We start from the raw sequence: 19,161 nt of genomic DNA, 5'->3' as shown, positions 1-19,161 counted from the left end.
TTTAGATTTTTCTAAAAAATAAAAGCATACAAAAGTGGGAAAGAGCCATAAAGCATGGGGAAGATTTTTCCTAAGCACAAAGGCATCTAAAAAGTGGAAAATGCCATTTTTATATGAGGAAACATTATTCACCCAAAATCTTTTGCCAAATTGAACTAATGAGGAATTTGGGAAATCTTCATAGCCTTCACTTTCCTATATATTGGAGGCTTGGCCATTGAGGAAATGATGAGAATTCATGTATTGTCACGCTGCTAAGATCTATCTTAAGAGGGAGAGTTTTGGAACTAGGAGTTGGGGGAGGTGTTGTTGCAACTGTATCTGATGGTTGTAACTTTCCTCCAACTCCTTTATTAATATAGATTAGTCGTTCTTCCTTCCATATGCTACTATTCATTCTTTACTTATCCTATTTAACTAATGAATGTATGGGATTTTGGTTTATATTTATTTATTCAGTAACATTTATATGTTTATGATAGTTTCAATTATCAAGATATTATGTTGTGAAGTTTTCTTTGTTCTCTCTCTTGTGTGTAGGACCAAGATTTGGAGCTATCTAAGAGCGCTTCCCTGCTACACTAAAAACTCCAACAATACCTGCATGTGAGGACTCACATGAATTCATTCTTCTTTTCTTAATCTATACTCTACATCTTGATCTACTAAGAATCCTGAGCCCTAGAACAACCTTTCTCTTAATCAGTCTATCTTAGGTTTCTAGGATAAACTGAGAGGGTTTTATGTTCATCTAACTGTACATTAAATCCTATAGCAAACTGATATTTATAAACTGTAATATATTTCACTATGTAATAAAATTAGTAAAATGGAAGTAAAAGTAAAACTCTAAACAAGAAGCCAAAAGTGGATGTAACCATCGATGCAAAATTGGGAGTAGAATTGGATGTTAAACTAGCCATCAAAACAAGATGCAAACAATGAGACAAAAAGGGTTTTAAAGTAGAATTAAAAAAGGGTGTAAAACTAGACACAAAGAAGGGAACAAAATAGGGCATACAAAAAGATACCAAATTGGGTGCAAACAAGGATGTAAAAATGGACACCAAAATGAGGATGCAAATAATGGTGTAAAATTAGGATGAAAATTTGGGTGCAAAAAGGATGTAAGAAAAGACACAAAACAAGAAGCAAAATGGGACTAAAAAAGGGTGAAACTAAGGATGCCAAAAATGATGCATAACTAGATGAAAATTCAGACTAAAATCTAGGTGCAAAATGAGATGCAAATGTGGACACAAAATGTGGCAGAAAAAAAGGATGCAAATTTGGATGCCAAAAAAGATGCAAAATTAGACACCAAAAAGGATGCAAAATTGAACATAAAAAATGGTAAAAATTTGGACGTAAAAGTAGAAAAATGGTGCGAAAATGGGCATAAAAATGGTTCAAATTTGGATGCAAAATGAGGTGCAACAAATGATTCAAAACTTGGTGCAAAAACAAATGCAAATGTAGACGAAAAAAATGGCTCAAAATTGAACGTAACATTAGACACAAAATGGGATTCAAAGGTGGACACAACACATGGTCCAACATAGGGTGAAAATTTAGATGCTCAAAAGGATGCAAAATTGGATGCAAGAAATGTTGTTAAAAATGATGTTAAATTGGATGCAACAAATGATGAAAAATTAGGTGCAAAATAGGATGCAAAAAAGGGAGACAAATGAAACGAAAAAGTGGATGAAAAAAATGGTGCAAAAATGGATGAAAAAATTGGCACTAAATTAGATTCAACATGTGGTGCAAAATTAGATGCAAAAAATGGTGTAAAAAAAGGCAGAAAAATTGATGCAAAAATAGATGTAAAAATAAGTACAAAATTAGAAGCAAAAAATGGCATAATACTAGATGAAATAACTAGCACAAACTCGATGCAAAAAAATGCACTAAATCACATGCAAAAGATGGTGTAAAACTCGATGCAAATTATGACACAAAAATAGAAGCAAAGAATGGCACAAAATAGGAAACAAACAATGATGCAAAAATAGATGCAAAAATGGCACAAAACCAAAAGCAAAACCTGTTATAAAACCAAATGCAAATCTTGGTGCAAAATATGATGCAAAATTTGGTGTAAAAAAAGATGAAAATTTTGGTGCAAAAAAGGACGCTTTAAAAATTGTACAATAGAGCCAGATTTAGCGCTAGGCTGATCATCCCAATGGAGAGAAAAATACACTAAAATCTAGTGCTAAATTTGGCGTAAATTGCCTGTTTTGTTGTAGTGTTCCTTTCCTTGTGTATTCCCTTTCCCCGCAAGAAAGTTTGTGATTTAGTAGAAATTCTTCGAATATCTCTAACAGTCGGCATATTGTTGACTTCTTTGACAAACAATTCTTGAATTTGATAAAAGTGAAATGGAGCCTTATGCTTTCATAGTATGAGATACCAAAATTGTATTGGCTCCACATATGGATTTAAATTACTTTTATGTGGTAGCCCATGAAAAGTATGTCATGAAATCAGAGCCATAACTAGATAAGTAGTCATGAAAAAACTCTTAGCCTTAAACAAATTAACTAGCCCAAAAGAAATCTCATTGGAGTGATCTTCACCCAATTGAAGACAACATCTCTCTTGAAGGAATAATACAACACATACAAAACTAACCCAGGAACAATTGATGTTGTTTCTCATCCCATTACTCGCACAAATAACCAAGAAAAACTATATGCTTCAACATATATAGAGATATCAATAAAAGAGATGTCTGACAGGACTTGTACTAAGTGTGCAAGAATTCCTGGATGATATTCATCCTGCTACCCTAAGAATTGAGAAAAGCATGGGATTTAGATAACTTTAGCTATGTAGTGGGCTCTAGTAGCTTAAATATTTTCATGAAGACCTTGGGAGTCAAGAAATTTGGAATCTTCTTGATACCTAGCTCGACAGTGCTAGTCTTTGGGTTGAAGTGCCTGTCATAGAGATAAACTACTTCTCTAAAGTTGAACACTTCAAGAACAAACGCAGTGTTAACCAATCCCATGGTCCAAATTTTTTTTCTTTGCCTTTCTTCTGGGGCTAGATTCAAATACCATTTGTATGTAGTGGACTAGTGAAAACTCTTATCTTGGCGGGAAAGTGAATTAGCTATATTCCCACAAAATGCCTCCTTTATTTTAGTATCCATCTGTTCAATGTACTTAGAGATGCATAAAATATCAATGAAGATTTAATGGAGCTTAGCTATTAAATCCTCATTTTTTGGTGCAATTAATATGATGTTACCTTCTTTCATACCACTTCTGTTGGGCCATTTGCAATAATAATGAGAAGTTAATTCTCTTGGTCGCTCTCAACGTAAGAAGATGGGGAGTAATTTATGTAGTACAAATCATTAGATTCACATAATACCATATCAAGTGCTTCCTTTACCTTGAGGATTGGGCTTCCATCAACGAGCTTTCAATTAACCTTGAAATGAGCAAATGGTGGATTTACTTGAAGAATGGAAGTAAAGTTGGTGAGGTGGCCTCTTGACATGTCACATACAGAGAATTGTCATGCATAGGAATCAATGTATTCAGAAGGAATGGGTGTGTGGTTGCAATGTGTTGAAGACAAGGATGCATGGAGCAAAAGATGTTCATAGGTCTAATTGTGCAAGGGAACATATAGACAAAATTCTTCCAAACACCCAAAATTGGCTAAGTATTGAGAGTGCAAAGAAGATGTGCGTGGAGTGAGAATTTATTAATGGAAGTAGAGAGGGTGTCACATAATTATGATACAAGTCCTCAAAATTGTTGTTATACAATAGGAGATTTAATTCACTATTTAAGTCCTTTAAGAAAATATTAACTTTATTTTTGTCACACTCGTTGTAGTTTAAAAGGTGAAATTTTACTGCTTGGTTGTATATGGGGATATTTGAAATCACATAATCTATGACACTACTACCCAACACATGGATATAACCCATTTCATTATACTTTGCAAATTAGCATACCAAATAAATTCTTGGTAAAATCTTCAAAATTTCTTTTACACTTATTATCATGAAGACAATACCTTCATTTTATGTAAATGTTTTTGTTTTCATTATTATTTAAAAAGAAAAGAATAATTAATTATAACTAATTATTATTTTAATATTATAAAATTTAACATTAGCATATAAAATTTAAATTAACCCCAAGGGATAACTCAATTGGTCGAGTTCCCGTTGCTAAGTACCTTTCCAATTGGGAGGTCATGGGGTCAAATATTCTCAACGCCCTTGGGGTTAGCCCTGACCATATAAGCTGGTGGGTAGATCCCTTTGGGTGGATCTGCCTAGATAATTACATGTGGATGTAATGACCACTTAGTGACCGTGAATCACAATTGAGAAAAAAAATTACTAACTTTTAAACAATAAAAAAATAAAAATAAAAATACGTAAATTAATTAGTATTTTCACAGTCATGTTCAAATGTAAATTTAAGTTCAAGTTAGGTTTATAATATGTGTTTTCCGGGTGGTCCTAATGTTAAGACTTGCAAACAATATAGAAATTAAAAAATACATATTCTCTACAAATTATTTTAACATTCATAAATATGAATACTAACATAATTATAGTTTTTTCATATAAAAAAATAAAAAATAAAAAAGCAAACAAACAAAAAAACAAAAAGCAAAAATAAAAATAAAAAACAAAAAAAACAAAATGTAATTGAGTGATTTGATATAATGTTGAGTGATTTGATACAATTTCAATAAAATTTAAAGATAGTCTCCTTTAATAATATCCCTACCTCTCTACCTCTAGGAGGAATACCATATCCATCTCCCAAAGACTACAGAATGTGTCCTTTCCTAGATGTAGCTATGATGTAAAACAACACTTACCTTCAACAACCCTTACTCTCCAACACAACTTTATTGATCCATCCTCGAGTTTCATCATGTTTAAAGCTTTGTTTATCATTTATTCAAATGTGGGGGCATTAAAATTTGAAATTAGTATAATTCAACAACAAAATTAATCATGAGATGATAAGTTAACTACACTTAGGAAAGACATATTAGGATTCAACGATCCATGGAACTCTTTGTGTGTAGCTTTGTGTAATAGTGCATTGAGTGCCAATGATGTATTGGTGCATTCAATGAAAATTATTAGAAACCCTTCCAAAGCTAGGGATAATATGGATGTTTGATATACACTCTCATACTGTGAAGTTCATGAGGTGAGTGTGATTTTTAATAAGTTTTCACTTTAAAATTCTAAAAGATATGCAGATAGCTAGGTATGATATACTAATATAAAGAGGATATTAAAGTTTATTTCATATAAAGAGGACAACAAATTTCATTTGATACTCTAAGAGGAAGCATGTATTCATACATATGTTTAAATTGCAAGAAATCTATAGGAATTTTTAAATTGTTTGCAGACACACCCGTTACTTGAAATATATTTTTACATATACCAATTAAGTGTTTGGATGTTTTATCAAGTAAATTGCTCTGCCCTTTTGCTTTCCAGTTGTTGTTGGACCCAAGACCCATGGGGCACTGTAGCCGGGTAGTTTGAGTTTTATGCCTCGATCTCCCCATTGGATGATGCAAGGATAATGGAAAAATACCAAAGATAACATGGTAGATTATAGGATGGATTTGTAGCTGCGAAAGTTTTCGAGCCACAAACAATTTTGACAATGAGTTCCACTGTCTATCTATGTAAACAAAGATAGAGAGGTAAGCTTGAACGAGCCATGTAAGTGGGTTTCAAGAGTTTCCAATTGAGATAAGAGTTTCCCCCTCCATGTGGCCAACTCGATGATAACATTATCAAACTCAAGAAATGGAGTGTGTCAGTTTCTACTAAAAATGCATCCCTTTACAAAGCAATTTAACCAATAAACTTACAAAAAAAACTATTTGCAAGTTACAATTAAGTTCAATTTTTAGATAGTTTTCCTCAAAGATATCATACCGTTCTCCTTATGGCTCAGAAAAAGGGTCGAAAACAATATTTCTCTATTCAACTTATTGTTGCAAGCCTTGATAAGAATTCTAGTGTGGCGAAATTTAAAGGGGAATAGAACATTGTGACCCTTTAATAGAAAGTCGAAGCAAACTCCAACATTGAAAGAGGAGACATAGGACCAAAATGAAGGGTTCCATTTGTTGATGTTTGTAACTTGGGTAGATACTTCTTCACAAACCTAAATGGATAGCCATGCAAAAGTCACCCAAGATCTCCTTAGACACTTGCTCTAGTGTGAGCAAGTTGCATTTGTAACTTAACCTAAATTTTCACTTAAGAAAGCACATAATTATTGTGTAGGCTAATTGAGCTAAAGTAAACTTTCTAAAAGTAAAATATTTACTTTAGTGATTATGTATATCTATAATATGAGTTGTGCTTTCATCAAATAGATCTCAAATTATGTTGAGTTGTGCTGTCATCCAAAATCTGTGATATGTTAGGTCAATGAATTGTTGAGTGCTAGGTTTGTCTGAAAATTAGTATGGTATCATTGCTAGAAACTGTGAATAGAAAAGAATATAGGTTCATACAAGATCATCGGGGCCAAGTTCAACTGTGATTATATGAGGCATATTTTTTAATGCCCATAAATTGGGTCATACACTATACAAACTACTAAAGACAATTTCTTTTAAAAGGGGGCCGAAAAAAATAAATAAATAAAATAAAAATAAATAAATAAATATAAAAAATAAATAAATAAAATTGTGATGGCCATGACTGATAGCCTGAGTGGGTTGTAAGACCCACCCAACCAAGATGCAAAAATAATAAAAAATGATGTAGGTTGTAGAATGTAAAATGCCAATCAATTGGCATAAGAAAAGACATATGCAGAACAACATCAAGGTCTTGTCAGGCAAAGAAAACGAGGAGATTTGGTTGGGGGAGGACAACCAACAACATAGCCAATAGGGCCACCCAATCGTTTTGGCATAGGATTTGAAGGTTAAGTGAGCAGTTGGGGGAGGATGCTAAGTGGGCTCGATATGCCAGATGACACCATAAAAAACCGTACCCAACAAATAGTTGCAAACAAGGTTGGTGTCAAGATGAGCACAAGTAGACGGACATATGCAACCATAGATTATGGGGAAATGTGTGTAGAATAAAATATGGGTGTGTGAAGTGAACATGCCATGTGTTGATAAGGGGATTGAGGGCTGCAAACTATCGTTGAGATAAGAAGACTTTGGCATAGATATGAGGGTGTGACTTGGAGAAGACATAACAAAGGATGTGACAATAATGGATTGACTAACAAGTGTTTGAGCCAGAGAAAAAGTTCACAAGCTAGCCGCGACCGACATAGTTGTGCTAACAAGACCCAACCATTGAGTAAAAAAAACAATATTAGAGTGAGTTGGGCGTGAAGGTTTTAGAGCAGGGGAATTCTTCTATTGCAACTAGCACAACCACCAACAAGCCATTCATGCAACCATTTAGGTGAAGTATACAATTGGGAAAAGAAGCCATAATTTTTTTTGTCAAAATTTTTATTATGATATGGCAACAACTAGTTTTAGGTTCAAGGGCCTATTAGACGGTGCTTACAAGTTCAGTCCATGGAAGGAGAGGATAGTGTTGCTTCTCATGGAGAAGGACCTTTAATATTTTGCAAACACCCATATTACGACTCCTTCAAACACTACAACTTTAGCAGTCCAAAAATTGAAAGATGTGAAAACCATATATATCATCATGGATGGGGTGAAGGATCATCTGATCCCTCACATATCAAGGAAGAATAGTTCCCATGAGATATGGACCACTCTAATCAGCTTATATTATAGTGATAATCAGAATCGAAAAATGGTGTTGAGGGAAAAGATTAGGAACACCGTGATGAGTGAATCAGATATGTGGCATCATACCTCACCAAGATTCAACAAGTTCAAGATGTGCTTGGAGTTATTGGATTAGCCATGTTAGATGAGGAGCTTGTAAGGACAACCCTAAGTGGGTTCTCAAAACCTTGGGTTACCTTTTTGATAGGTATTCTAGCACTAGAGAAGCTACGATATTGGAATAGGTTGTTGGATGACTTTAGTAAAAAAGAAACTTGGGAGAAATCATTGTCTAGAGGATAACAAAAGAGTGGGGATGATGAGAATCTTTCTATTACCAGTTGGGAAACAAGGAGAAAAGGTTCAAATAACACTGGGGTAAGAAGTCAACCTCACTATCTAAGAAGAAGAAGGACTTGACTAAAGTCAAGTGCTTTTCCTATCATTAGATGGGACACTATTCTTCTTAGTGTCTAGAGAGGAAAAAAGGGGAAGGGAAAGTAGTCAATAGAAGTTGATTGAAAGAATATTAGGAGGATTTTTCCAAGAAGTTTGAAACTAAGTTCTCACTTATTTTCTACCTTACCTCAGGTAAATTACCAGTGGGTGTGTGGCTACTAGACAATGGAGCCACATGGCATATGATAGGGGCACATGAGTTGTTTGACAACTTGACTGAGTGGGACTCAAAATTGCATGTAGATTTTGGAGCTGATTAAAAATATGTGGTGAAAGGGGTTGGAGTAGTGATATTATAGATTGGGTCTGGAGGCAGGCTAGAAGTGAAGGACATGTTATGAGCATCAAAACTCAGGTGTATTTTTCTCTCAATATCTATGATGGAGAAGAAGGGGTTATGTGTATTGTTCCAAGATAAATAAGCACTAATTAGACCTAGGGGATCTAGCTCCAATGAGGGACATGTCATTGGAGTCAAACAAAGCAACATGTATAGGATAAAGGGCCAACCTATTTGAGCGATGGCATGCAGTAAAGAAACTATAGAGAATAAATAGTTTTTAACTTGAATATTGATAACTTAGAGGGAGTCATCCTTTAGGTTTAGATGGGGAGGAGAAGTCGATAAATTCTTCAAAATATCTCAATAAGGTCTTTTGGTATGAGATGACCTTACAGGATGTTCAAGAGTATGAGGCTTATTAGAAGTAGACCAAGGGGAGAAGTACTTCGAGGATGTTTCTAGACCAGGTGGCAGGGAAGAGTTCTAGGGAAGCAACCAAGGTAACATATACAATTCCAGGATCGAAGTAAGTTCTATGGGGCAAAAGTACCTCCCTTGCTAAGAGGAGTATTGATGTTTGTAACTCGAGAAAGTACTTCTACACAGGCATAATTGTCTAGGCATGAAAAATTCACCCAAGATCTCCTTAGACACTTGCTCTAGTGTCAGAAAGTTGTATTTGTAGCTTACCCTAAGTTTTGACTTAAGAGAGAACATAATTATTATGCTAACTAATTGAGCTAAACTTGACTTACGAAAAGTAAAATATTTACTTAGTGATTATGTTTTAGCCTCAACCCTTGATCTAAAGTGAGGTGATATCTAATCTCGACCATCAATCACTTTGGAGATTGCGATTAGATATCTATCTCAATGTAAAGCTATAAAGACAAGGCCAAGAAGAGGGACAAGGCACACCATACAACAACACAAGATTGAGAGAAACATCTCAATGAGTGTGATACTCTGGTGTGCTAGGTCTGAGGAAGTGTAGAAATGGATCTTGGAGATCTAAATCCACCAAGGGGATTGAGGACCTATCTAGGGAATGATTTACTGGATCAGATCCAACGAATTGTAATATGTTATTTTCTCAGGTGGTCCATTATTCTAGGAAGTTTTTCAATTTTCTTTTAATGAAGAGTTGTTGAGTGAGCATAATATGTTTGTGTCATTGTGATTGAGATTGGCTAAAGTATTTTTTGCTTCCACTAATTAAGTTAAGAACCTAGATGTGCGTTCATTAGGTGGATTTGTAATTTGTTAGGTCAATGAATTTCTAGGTGCTAAGTTTCCAAACAACTTTTCACCTCCAATGAAGATCTTACAACCAAATTCAACTTTAGAGACATCAAATTCCTCCTATCTCTTGTGCACTTTGAAGGGAAAATTTATTTTACAAGTAGCTTTGCACACTCAACATTTCACTCAAGACTCAAAGCTTTTTCATTGCTCACTTTTGCATTATTTGTTAACCTCATAATCACCTCAAAAGGGATCTGACATGCTTTGAACCTAATGGCCTTGTCAGAGGCATTAGAGGAGTAGAACACAATCTTGAAAAAGGCTTCCATGAACACATCATATTCATCCTCATGTCCTTCATCCCAAAATTCCATGAAAGAAGCAACAAGTCTAATGGTTCTCTAGATGAACAACTCCCTCTTTATGATGGAAAGCATGGGATTTAATTCCTGCCCTTGTTCCTTCATGAATAGATTCGTGTGATCCCTAATGGGGGTTTCAAATATTTGGGGTTTCTTTTGAAACCTAATGGATACAATAACTTTGATTGGGTTTGGATACTCCAAAAAATAGACAAGAGGTTGAATCTGCGGTCACACAAATGGATATCGCTAGGAGGACAATTTATCCTAATAAATTCTATCCTCCACAACATTCTTATTTACTGGATGCACATTTTCAAAATTTCTATGGGTGTTGTCCACAAAATCAACTCTTTAGTTTCCCGTTTTTTGTGGGAAGGTACAAAAAAACTGCAAAATCCATCTTTCATGTATGGAGATTCTCAACCTCCCCATCTCTCTTGGTGGTTGGGGCATAAAAGCTCTAGTTTCTTTCAATATGACTCTTCTCCCATTTTTTTTTGGAGGGTTGTATGCAGTCAAGGGCTATGTTAACATATCATAAAGACCAAATACTTACAGAACAAAGAACTTATTAGTTTGTTTTGTGATGGAGTCTCAAAGTCTTGTCATAACCTTCTCAAGACTAAGTATTGGTTTTGTGGGAACCTTAGATGGGATGTAGGCTCAGGCTCTATTCCACAGATTGGCTTGGATTTCCTCTAATGTATGTCTAGCTCGCATTTACTATCTCCATCTCTCATTAATTTTCTCCATGATAAGGGAATTTTTGTGATTAAAGACATGGCATACATATCTATTTTCTCTTCTTTTTATACTAATTGAAAATATGCAATTGTGCTTGAGATGCCTGATCACTTGATTTGGGAATGGAAATATTATATATCTATTCTTAAGCTCTCTATCATAATCCTCTCTCCTAAAGATGATAGATTGATATGGTTTGGAGGTTCTCAACAAGGAAAGGTTATTGTCAAGGAGACATATCAGTTAATCTTCCAGCCCTTTAGACTAGTCCAAGTCTTCTCTTGGCTGGCCTGTGCTTGGAAATGAAATTTCCCTCTTAAACTCAAATTCTTTTCTTGGTTGATGGTGCATAATAGGATCCTCACTTGGGATTTTCTGTGCAAAAGGGGCTTACAGGGTCCAAGCAGATGTGGGCATTTTCTATCTTTTGGAGAGGACATCAACCATATTTTCATCAATTTCCTTTTTGCCACACCGGTTTAGACTTCAGTGCTTCAACAACTTGGTTCTCCTATAGATTGAAACCGTTTTGACATTGCCTTTTTCCTTCATAGATGGTCAATGGATCAACCTTTCCACATATCATTGGTATTCTTCATCATTTGGGGTATTTGGAAGTCCCATAATGCCCACATATTTGACCATGTGAAACCAGACATCAGCTGCAAAATCATCTCATACTACATGGAATTTTCCTCATCCTCACCTTCTGATTTGAAATGTCCCCCTCCTCTTGACATTTGGTCAATGTTCCCAGTTAGTTTCTTTGATGGTGCCTCGTCTTTTGGACTTTGTGGATGTGACATGGCTATTCACCTAGGGACATCACGTTCCTATAGATTTCATTGGAACTGTGGCTTTGGATCCAACACTCGTGCTGAGTCACTGGCCTTCTGGGGGATCCTACATTGTGCCACCTGGCTTGGTCTTAGGGTGCTTGTTGCGTTTGGAGATTCCAAGTCTGTAATTGAGTGGGCAACATGAGAGGTTCCCTCTTCTCCCCTTCTCTTGAGCCTTGGAAACCTAGAATTAGAGCCCTAATCCCTGAATTCCACAACCTAGCTATTTCCCACACCTATCGTTCACAAAATGGCAAAGCAAGCCGATTATCTAAGGTAGAGTTCTCTTCAACCACTGACTGGATCTCATTCCAGTCTTTTGACAATGACATCCTACAGGAGGAAGGACAAATTTAGATTTAAGATCTGAACTTTCCTGGTCAAAGCTCTATGTTTCCTAGCCTCTGGATGGATTTCATCGCTGGAAGTTTCTCTTCACATTTGTTTGTAGGGTCCCCTGTATCATCATTTTTCCACTTTTCTCTCGATCGCTAGAGGTTTTCAGATCCAATTTTTAGTTTTGTACGGATGCATATCTTTCACCTTTGTCGACTTTTTGTCTCTTGGTTTATAGGAATAATCTCTTTAATGTGGTAAGGGTTCATTGCAGGGCTTCTAAAACAATGATGATTTACATCTCAGAGTGAAGTTTCTCAATTAACATACACTGTTTTCAGTCGAAATACTGATATATATTTTCTGTTGCAACACTTTCTTTATTATTAATAGAAAGAGTTTTTTATAAATGAAAAAAATAAAAATGAAAATCTGCGTGATCCCTCGTCACGAAAGTTGTGAGGTCTCTTTCTCTACTAATGAGGGTTGTTTTCTCCGACTATGGTCACCATTCCACGGTGAAAAAGGAAACGAATCACAAAAGAACAAATTGGGCATACCAGAGGTTGCAGGAAAGGTAGGTACATTGTACTACAACAAGAAATTACTAATCTCTACTTCAAATGTCGACCTCCCTTATCCATGGGGACGTAGTTGATAATGTCGTGAGAAAATTGTAAGATCAATTGTGGAGTGAAGGCATTGAAGATAATGTTCTTGCTAAGTAAAACATGCAGAAGGTGATGGAGGTAGAAAACCCTAGTCTGTGTAGAATGCAGATGGGAAGAACGCGAATGTGACTAAGGTTTTTCTACAGAAATGACAGAGAATAATGGCAGATGTAGAGAAACGGGAGTGAGGATGTTAGGACTGTTCAGAGCGGCAGTTCTAAAACGCTCAAAGCGACAGTTCTGAAACGCTGAGAGAGGTAGATCTAATGATTTTCTGAGCAAGACTAGCTTTTGATATCAGTATTGGACTGCAGAGGAGAGAAAAATAAGTGTGCATTGCATTCACATTTAAAAGTATCATGTATTTTCAATAATAATTTATCTTTCTCAACATAACCCTAATATCCACTAGTATAAAATTTATAAAAATCTTAATATATATTAAATTTAATATTATAAATTTATAAAAATTTAAATGCAAAATAATATCAGTTTTGATTTATTTTAATTCTGGATTTACCAAAAGCTTAGAGGGATCAAATTTCTTTTCACTTTAAAAAGGTTTTCATATTATTAATTATAATTATAATTATAATTAATAATTTATATTTTATTTTATTTTTATCTTTAGTTTTATGTAATTTGATTAAGTCAAAATGTTTTTGTTGATAATGATCATTATAATTTTTTACCAAATCAAAATGTTTACAGAACATTACAGGGGAAAGAGTCTCTCTAGGATATTACTTTCAACTTTTTATTTTTTTTTAATTGAGGCCACGTGCAAATATTTACAAACATTTACACCATTACGATATGTCCCTGTAGCTTTTTTCTTTTAGATGTAACTTTAAATGATTTATGGTTTTTGCACTGATTTTGATAAGCCATGGTATTGTCCCATGGTATTGTAACAAAGCCTATTTACAAGTTAATAATATTCATGGTTAAGAACCTGTTATATTACAATATGCTTATTATAAGTATTAAGTTTTAATTTAAAAAATGTTATAAAATGAAATTAAAATTATATATATATATGAGTTATGGTTTTTAGGTATGTGGTATTGATAATCCATGATATTGTAAAGAAGTTTATTTAGGAGCTAATAATATCCATGTTAAAATGAGAGTGCAATTTTCATGATGCTTATTAATTAAATTTAAATATTGTTACAAACTTATTATTTTAATTTACATAGTAAAATAGATGTTAATTTATAACTACTATTTATATGGTATATATTTTAGTGTTATATGTATATTATGATTTTCTTTTATCTAAATTCTTCATAATTTTATTAATAAAAACAAAATTAGAATACAAAAAATTGAATTTAAAAAATATTTAAATCTCAAATTTACACGTTTATCCTATATTTCCTCTCTTTTGTATTATTCTTTGATTTTTGTTGATTTTTTTAATTTCCATTTAAATATATTTTTTTTTATTTCTATCTTTTAATTTTGACCTTATTTTTTCATTTTAATGTTTTTCTAATTAAATAATTAATAATATATATATAGACCAGCTATTGTATTGCTACTATTTATTAATTTTCTAGTTCAATTAAAGGCGTTGAAATAAAAATCTTTATGTGATTTAGTCATTTTTTTTGTTATAAATAAAAAACAATTAATTGAATTTAAAAATGAAGGATAACTGAACCTTTTCTTTTCTTAGCCTAATAAAACTCTCTTACATTCTTCGAAGGAAGACACTAATATATTAACATAGTGATTAATAATTTTTATTTTTTATTAAAAAAGTGATTAATAATTTTTATTTTTTATTAAAAAAGTGAAAGACTGAATTAGATAGATGTGACAAAAATAAAACAACACCAAAGAATACGGTATTCCAACATAGCGATTAATAATTTTTATTTTTTATTAAAAAAGTGAAAGACTGAATTAGATAGATGTGACAAAAATAAAACAACACCAAAGAATACGGTATTCCCAACTCCATAATGCTAGGTTAATCTTCTCACTACTTTGTATTTTTTGTTTGTCAGGTTTTCTTTCATGAACATGAATACAATAGTAAATAAAATAAAATGTGAACATAAGAACACATAGAGTGTTTGATTTTTTGTTTATTGTCATCATTAGATGAGGTGTTAAAGTTAAGTTTGGGTTTTTCTTCTCGAATAATCTTGCTTATTCCTCCTTTGAGTCTTTGAAAAAATGTTATTAAATCTTCTAAGTCTCAAGTTTCTCTATTCCAATTATCCTCATCTCGTAGGTTAAGCATGGATTCTTGGCACTTTATTTTACTTTTATCTGCTTTATGCCATTCCCCGAATTAACTTAAAACTAAGGGTTTGATACAAGAGGGTAGGTCATCTAAAGTGAAATTGTCATGAGTTTTTCTCTAGTTGAGGGATTTTTTTTTTTTTTTAATATATATTATAGAAATTTATTTGTCAATAGGATGCATAGTTAGATTAGACCTTGGTTGGGTGTCCTAGGTTATTGAATTGGGTTTCTTATTAGTTGATGCTTTTTTTTTCCTCCATCCAACCATGTGGGTTTTCTTGGAGATTTTTGAGATTAGACACTTAGGATTGTTAGGACATTAAGCTACATTGTATAATATTTCATAACATTCCATGTAATGGAAGAAACCTTATTCAAAATCCTATTTTTTAGCCTATGAGCAGTCTTTGCTTATGCAATTAACTTATGTTGGAAACCCTTTACTAAAATCCATATTTACACAAATACACACATAAGTGGTGATGTGTCCTTCATCTCTTCACTTTAGAAGTGAATTTTTGCTATAGCATTACTAATATCACTAAGAGGGTCATATCCTTAAAAATTGATTTGTCAACTATCATGGATATTCCACTAAAAAAATTCATTGCAATTGATCTTAAAATCTTCTAAAATCTCTTATTATGTAGTGTAATACTTTAGATTTCATATTTAATATAACTAGTTTAATCCATGAAATAATGGAATAAATTAAAATTGAAGTAAATTACACACCATCCACACAACCAACACATGATATACATTTGGAAAACCCAATAAGAAAAAAACCTAGATAAAAGTCGATGCCTATGTTGTGTTCTTTTACTCTCAACTATGAAATGCAAATACAAAGAAAGGGACACTTAGTATGGATTTTCTATGGACAATGTGGCCAATATGGTAGCTACATGATCTTGTACTTCCTCTATTCTACTTCAATATCCCACTCCTAGATGCTCTACTTAAATATGGAATAGTAAACAATATAGTAAGAATGTAACCCATTATGTATCCTTGTAGCTTAATATTAGGGATGGCTTGATAGCTATGTAGGGTTAGGTTTAGGGTTTTTGCATGCCTCAACCCCCAACTATTGATAAGGTTTTGGACCCTTTAGAATCCTCACATGTGACTAGCTCCATCTGTGAGTAATGGAAGTTGATGTGGCATCCACTCAATATCATGTTGTTGAACAAGATAGATCAAAGACAAGAGGCATGACATTCACATATGAACTTTGATTGAGGTGATTTTTGCATCATTAAAAAGATCATAATGTGTAGAACAACATTAAGATATTGATAACCTTGTTCATAAAGTATTGGCCGTAAAAATAATTGTTTAAGGCCCCAAATGGGCTTCACAAGGTATTGGACCCCAAATCATCAAAGTGGGACTTGCCCCTAAAATGGGCCTACAAGTCAATAGCTCCAACTTTTTCCACCCAAAAAGTACCAAAATAGATGACAAGTTTTATAATGCTCCTTTTTGGATTAAAATATGAAGAGGAAGATCAAGGGGCCAAACATGGATTGGGGCTATGGAAAGGGAATGGGTAATTGGATCAAAGGAAAGAGTCTAAACCTTCATGCAAAACCTAGAGTTGCCCCAAAACTAGGTACTTGAGTTGATGATTTAATCATGGTATTTAGGTAAATAAAAATACAAATTAAAGAATCCTTTAGTAGAGAAGTAAATAAAGGCTTCCTCTATAATTTTATATTTCAAAGCACACTAAACCCGTTGATGAAAATCTACTAGCCTCAACCAAAGGCCATTAAATTTTCAAGTAAGTTTGTTAGTTTTGTAAAATGCAACCACATCTCCAATGTCTTGTACTATTGTGTGGTCAATGTTGGGGTCTCTTGGACCATAAATCAAGAATAAGGAAATTCTCCACTTAGGAGGTCATTTTGCACTAACCTCTTTGAAAGAAACAATAGTAGAGTCAAGGGATGGCTTGAGCTTGCTCTAGAAGGACTACCATCTAGCATGGAGGATTTGCTAGGGATACCTCATGCATAGTGAAGAGGAACAACTACCACCATAGTAGAGGGGGGATCTGGCTAACTAATAATTATCCAAGGTAAGAGATCTATGTTGAAGGGGGAGAGGAGGTAGAAATAAGGCTCATGGAAAGAGCTAAGGGTTATATAGAGAGGGAAAGAAAACTTTAAGTATCAAGGAAAATACCCTAGCCACCATACACTTGGATTATACTAATACCATCAATTTCTTCCTGAAGTTACTAAAGGAAATATAGTTATGCTCCTTCTCAAAGCTCTACTATTTATATATATCAATTCTAACAATATTAATATTAATTCACAATTTAATAACACATTCATTCACAAATCATTCTCTAATCCTCAAAAAGAATAATAATAAATTATATTAGATTGAGTCATACTAATTGTTGAGTACTAAACTCATCTCCCTTAAAGTGATCAAATGTGTAATTGAGTATAAAAGCTATAATAGTTTTAAAGAATATCAATGTAATCATGTCTTCATTGCTTCTCTATTTATAAATCATATTCATGTACCCATGTTATCATGTGACACAATTTTAGGTTGTCTTTGCATTATAATTTATTTTGTATATTGATATGAGATATTTTTTTAATTGTCTTAGAATTGGTCTAATACATCACACTTGTGTTGATATTAATTATGAGAGTGATGGTATATTTATCCATGTTGTTTAGATGTGAGTTTTGAAGAGTCAAAGGCTATCCTCATCAAACTCTTCATTTATTGAAGCGTTGATTAGTAATATTTTTTATTTCCTTTATTTGCATGGTTGGTAAGTTATGTAAAATTGTATTGGAAGATTCTTCGTCTAGTACTAAGGATTAAGCTACATTGATATGATTTATAAGATTCCTTCAATTTAATCACTATTGAGTTTATTCATCCTCCATATTTAAGGATTTACCTTTATCTTCACATGAAGAGTATTCAAAACAATCAAAGAGCACAAACAAATTCTTATGAAAATATGTGTTCAAAGGGTGAAGATAGATTCTTAAAAAAAAAAAACAGTTCAAAATTTAATGTTCGTAGGAATCTAATCCATAAAAAATGTTTTCTTACAATCCATATTCATTTTTTATGTTGGTAAAGATAATATTCCATAATAATGTTGCTTGATGATTAATAAGGTAATTAAATCAAATTCTAACATAACAAACAATTATTGTATATTCTTAAATTGAATATATCTATCCAACATAAGCTTTCATTTCATAATGCAAATGCTATAGTTAGTAAACACAAGAAATAAAATCCAGTAAACCAAACTATAAAATCCTTCTAATAAAAACTAAATAAAAATTCATTGAAAAGCATACAAGTTGAAGCCCAATAATTGATGAATTAGCTTCAAATGGCATACATTCTCGAGCCAAATAATTGAAGAATTAGTTTCAAAGGGTATACAAAATCAAGGCCAATAAATGAAGAAAATACCTTTGCCCATAACATTATTACATGGCAAATTCTTTCTTCCTTTTCAAATCTCCAAGAATATAACAAATGTTAATAAAGCACAAGAATGTTATTGTTATAAACATTACTGGACAAACTTTAGGGCTATCAGGACACCTTTAAAAACCTCTACTTAGAGATACCCTTTTAATATGTGATATATTTCTCATTAGGAAGAACCATTAAACAATGCAAATAGTTTGTACCTTAATATATTGCTATATCTGTGAAAAATTTCCTTTTAACAAGTGTCATTCAATAGTAGGTTACATTGAAGACAATCACTGGGAAAACTATCTAGACTACAAAGAAACGTATGACTATATGTTACATTAGTATGTTCCTACCTTCTTTGGTGCAAAGGCTAGCCTATGATATTGGAGAGCTATAATTGTCTTCAATAAGAGCACTTGTACACAAATTCAATTAAAAAAACAAGTTATTGATAAAAGTATATATTCATAAATAAACTCAAATTTATTTTCCTAATTAAATTATTTTTTCATTAGCATTTTCAAATATTGTTTAGATTACCTTCTATTAATTTAACTCTTATTTTCATAAAAGTTTCTCCAAATCAAATCTCAAAGACCCATTACACTATCAAACTAAAAATAGAGAGCTCACCAAGAGCTAGATGTGTCTCCTATATCAGAGAACAAGTGCTT

Source organism: Pinus tabuliformis, chromosome 1_2, assembly GCF_031772625.1.
Source record: "Pinus tabuliformis cultivar Carrire ecotype Pingquan chromosome 1_2, CPIR1, whole genome shotgun sequence".
NCBI classification, from domain to species: domain Eukaryota; kingdom Viridiplantae; phylum Streptophyta; class Pinopsida; order Pinales; family Pinaceae; genus Pinus; species Pinus tabuliformis.
The sequence above is the reverse complement of the archived record's forward strand: the minus strand, read 5'-3'. Positions refer to the sequence as shown.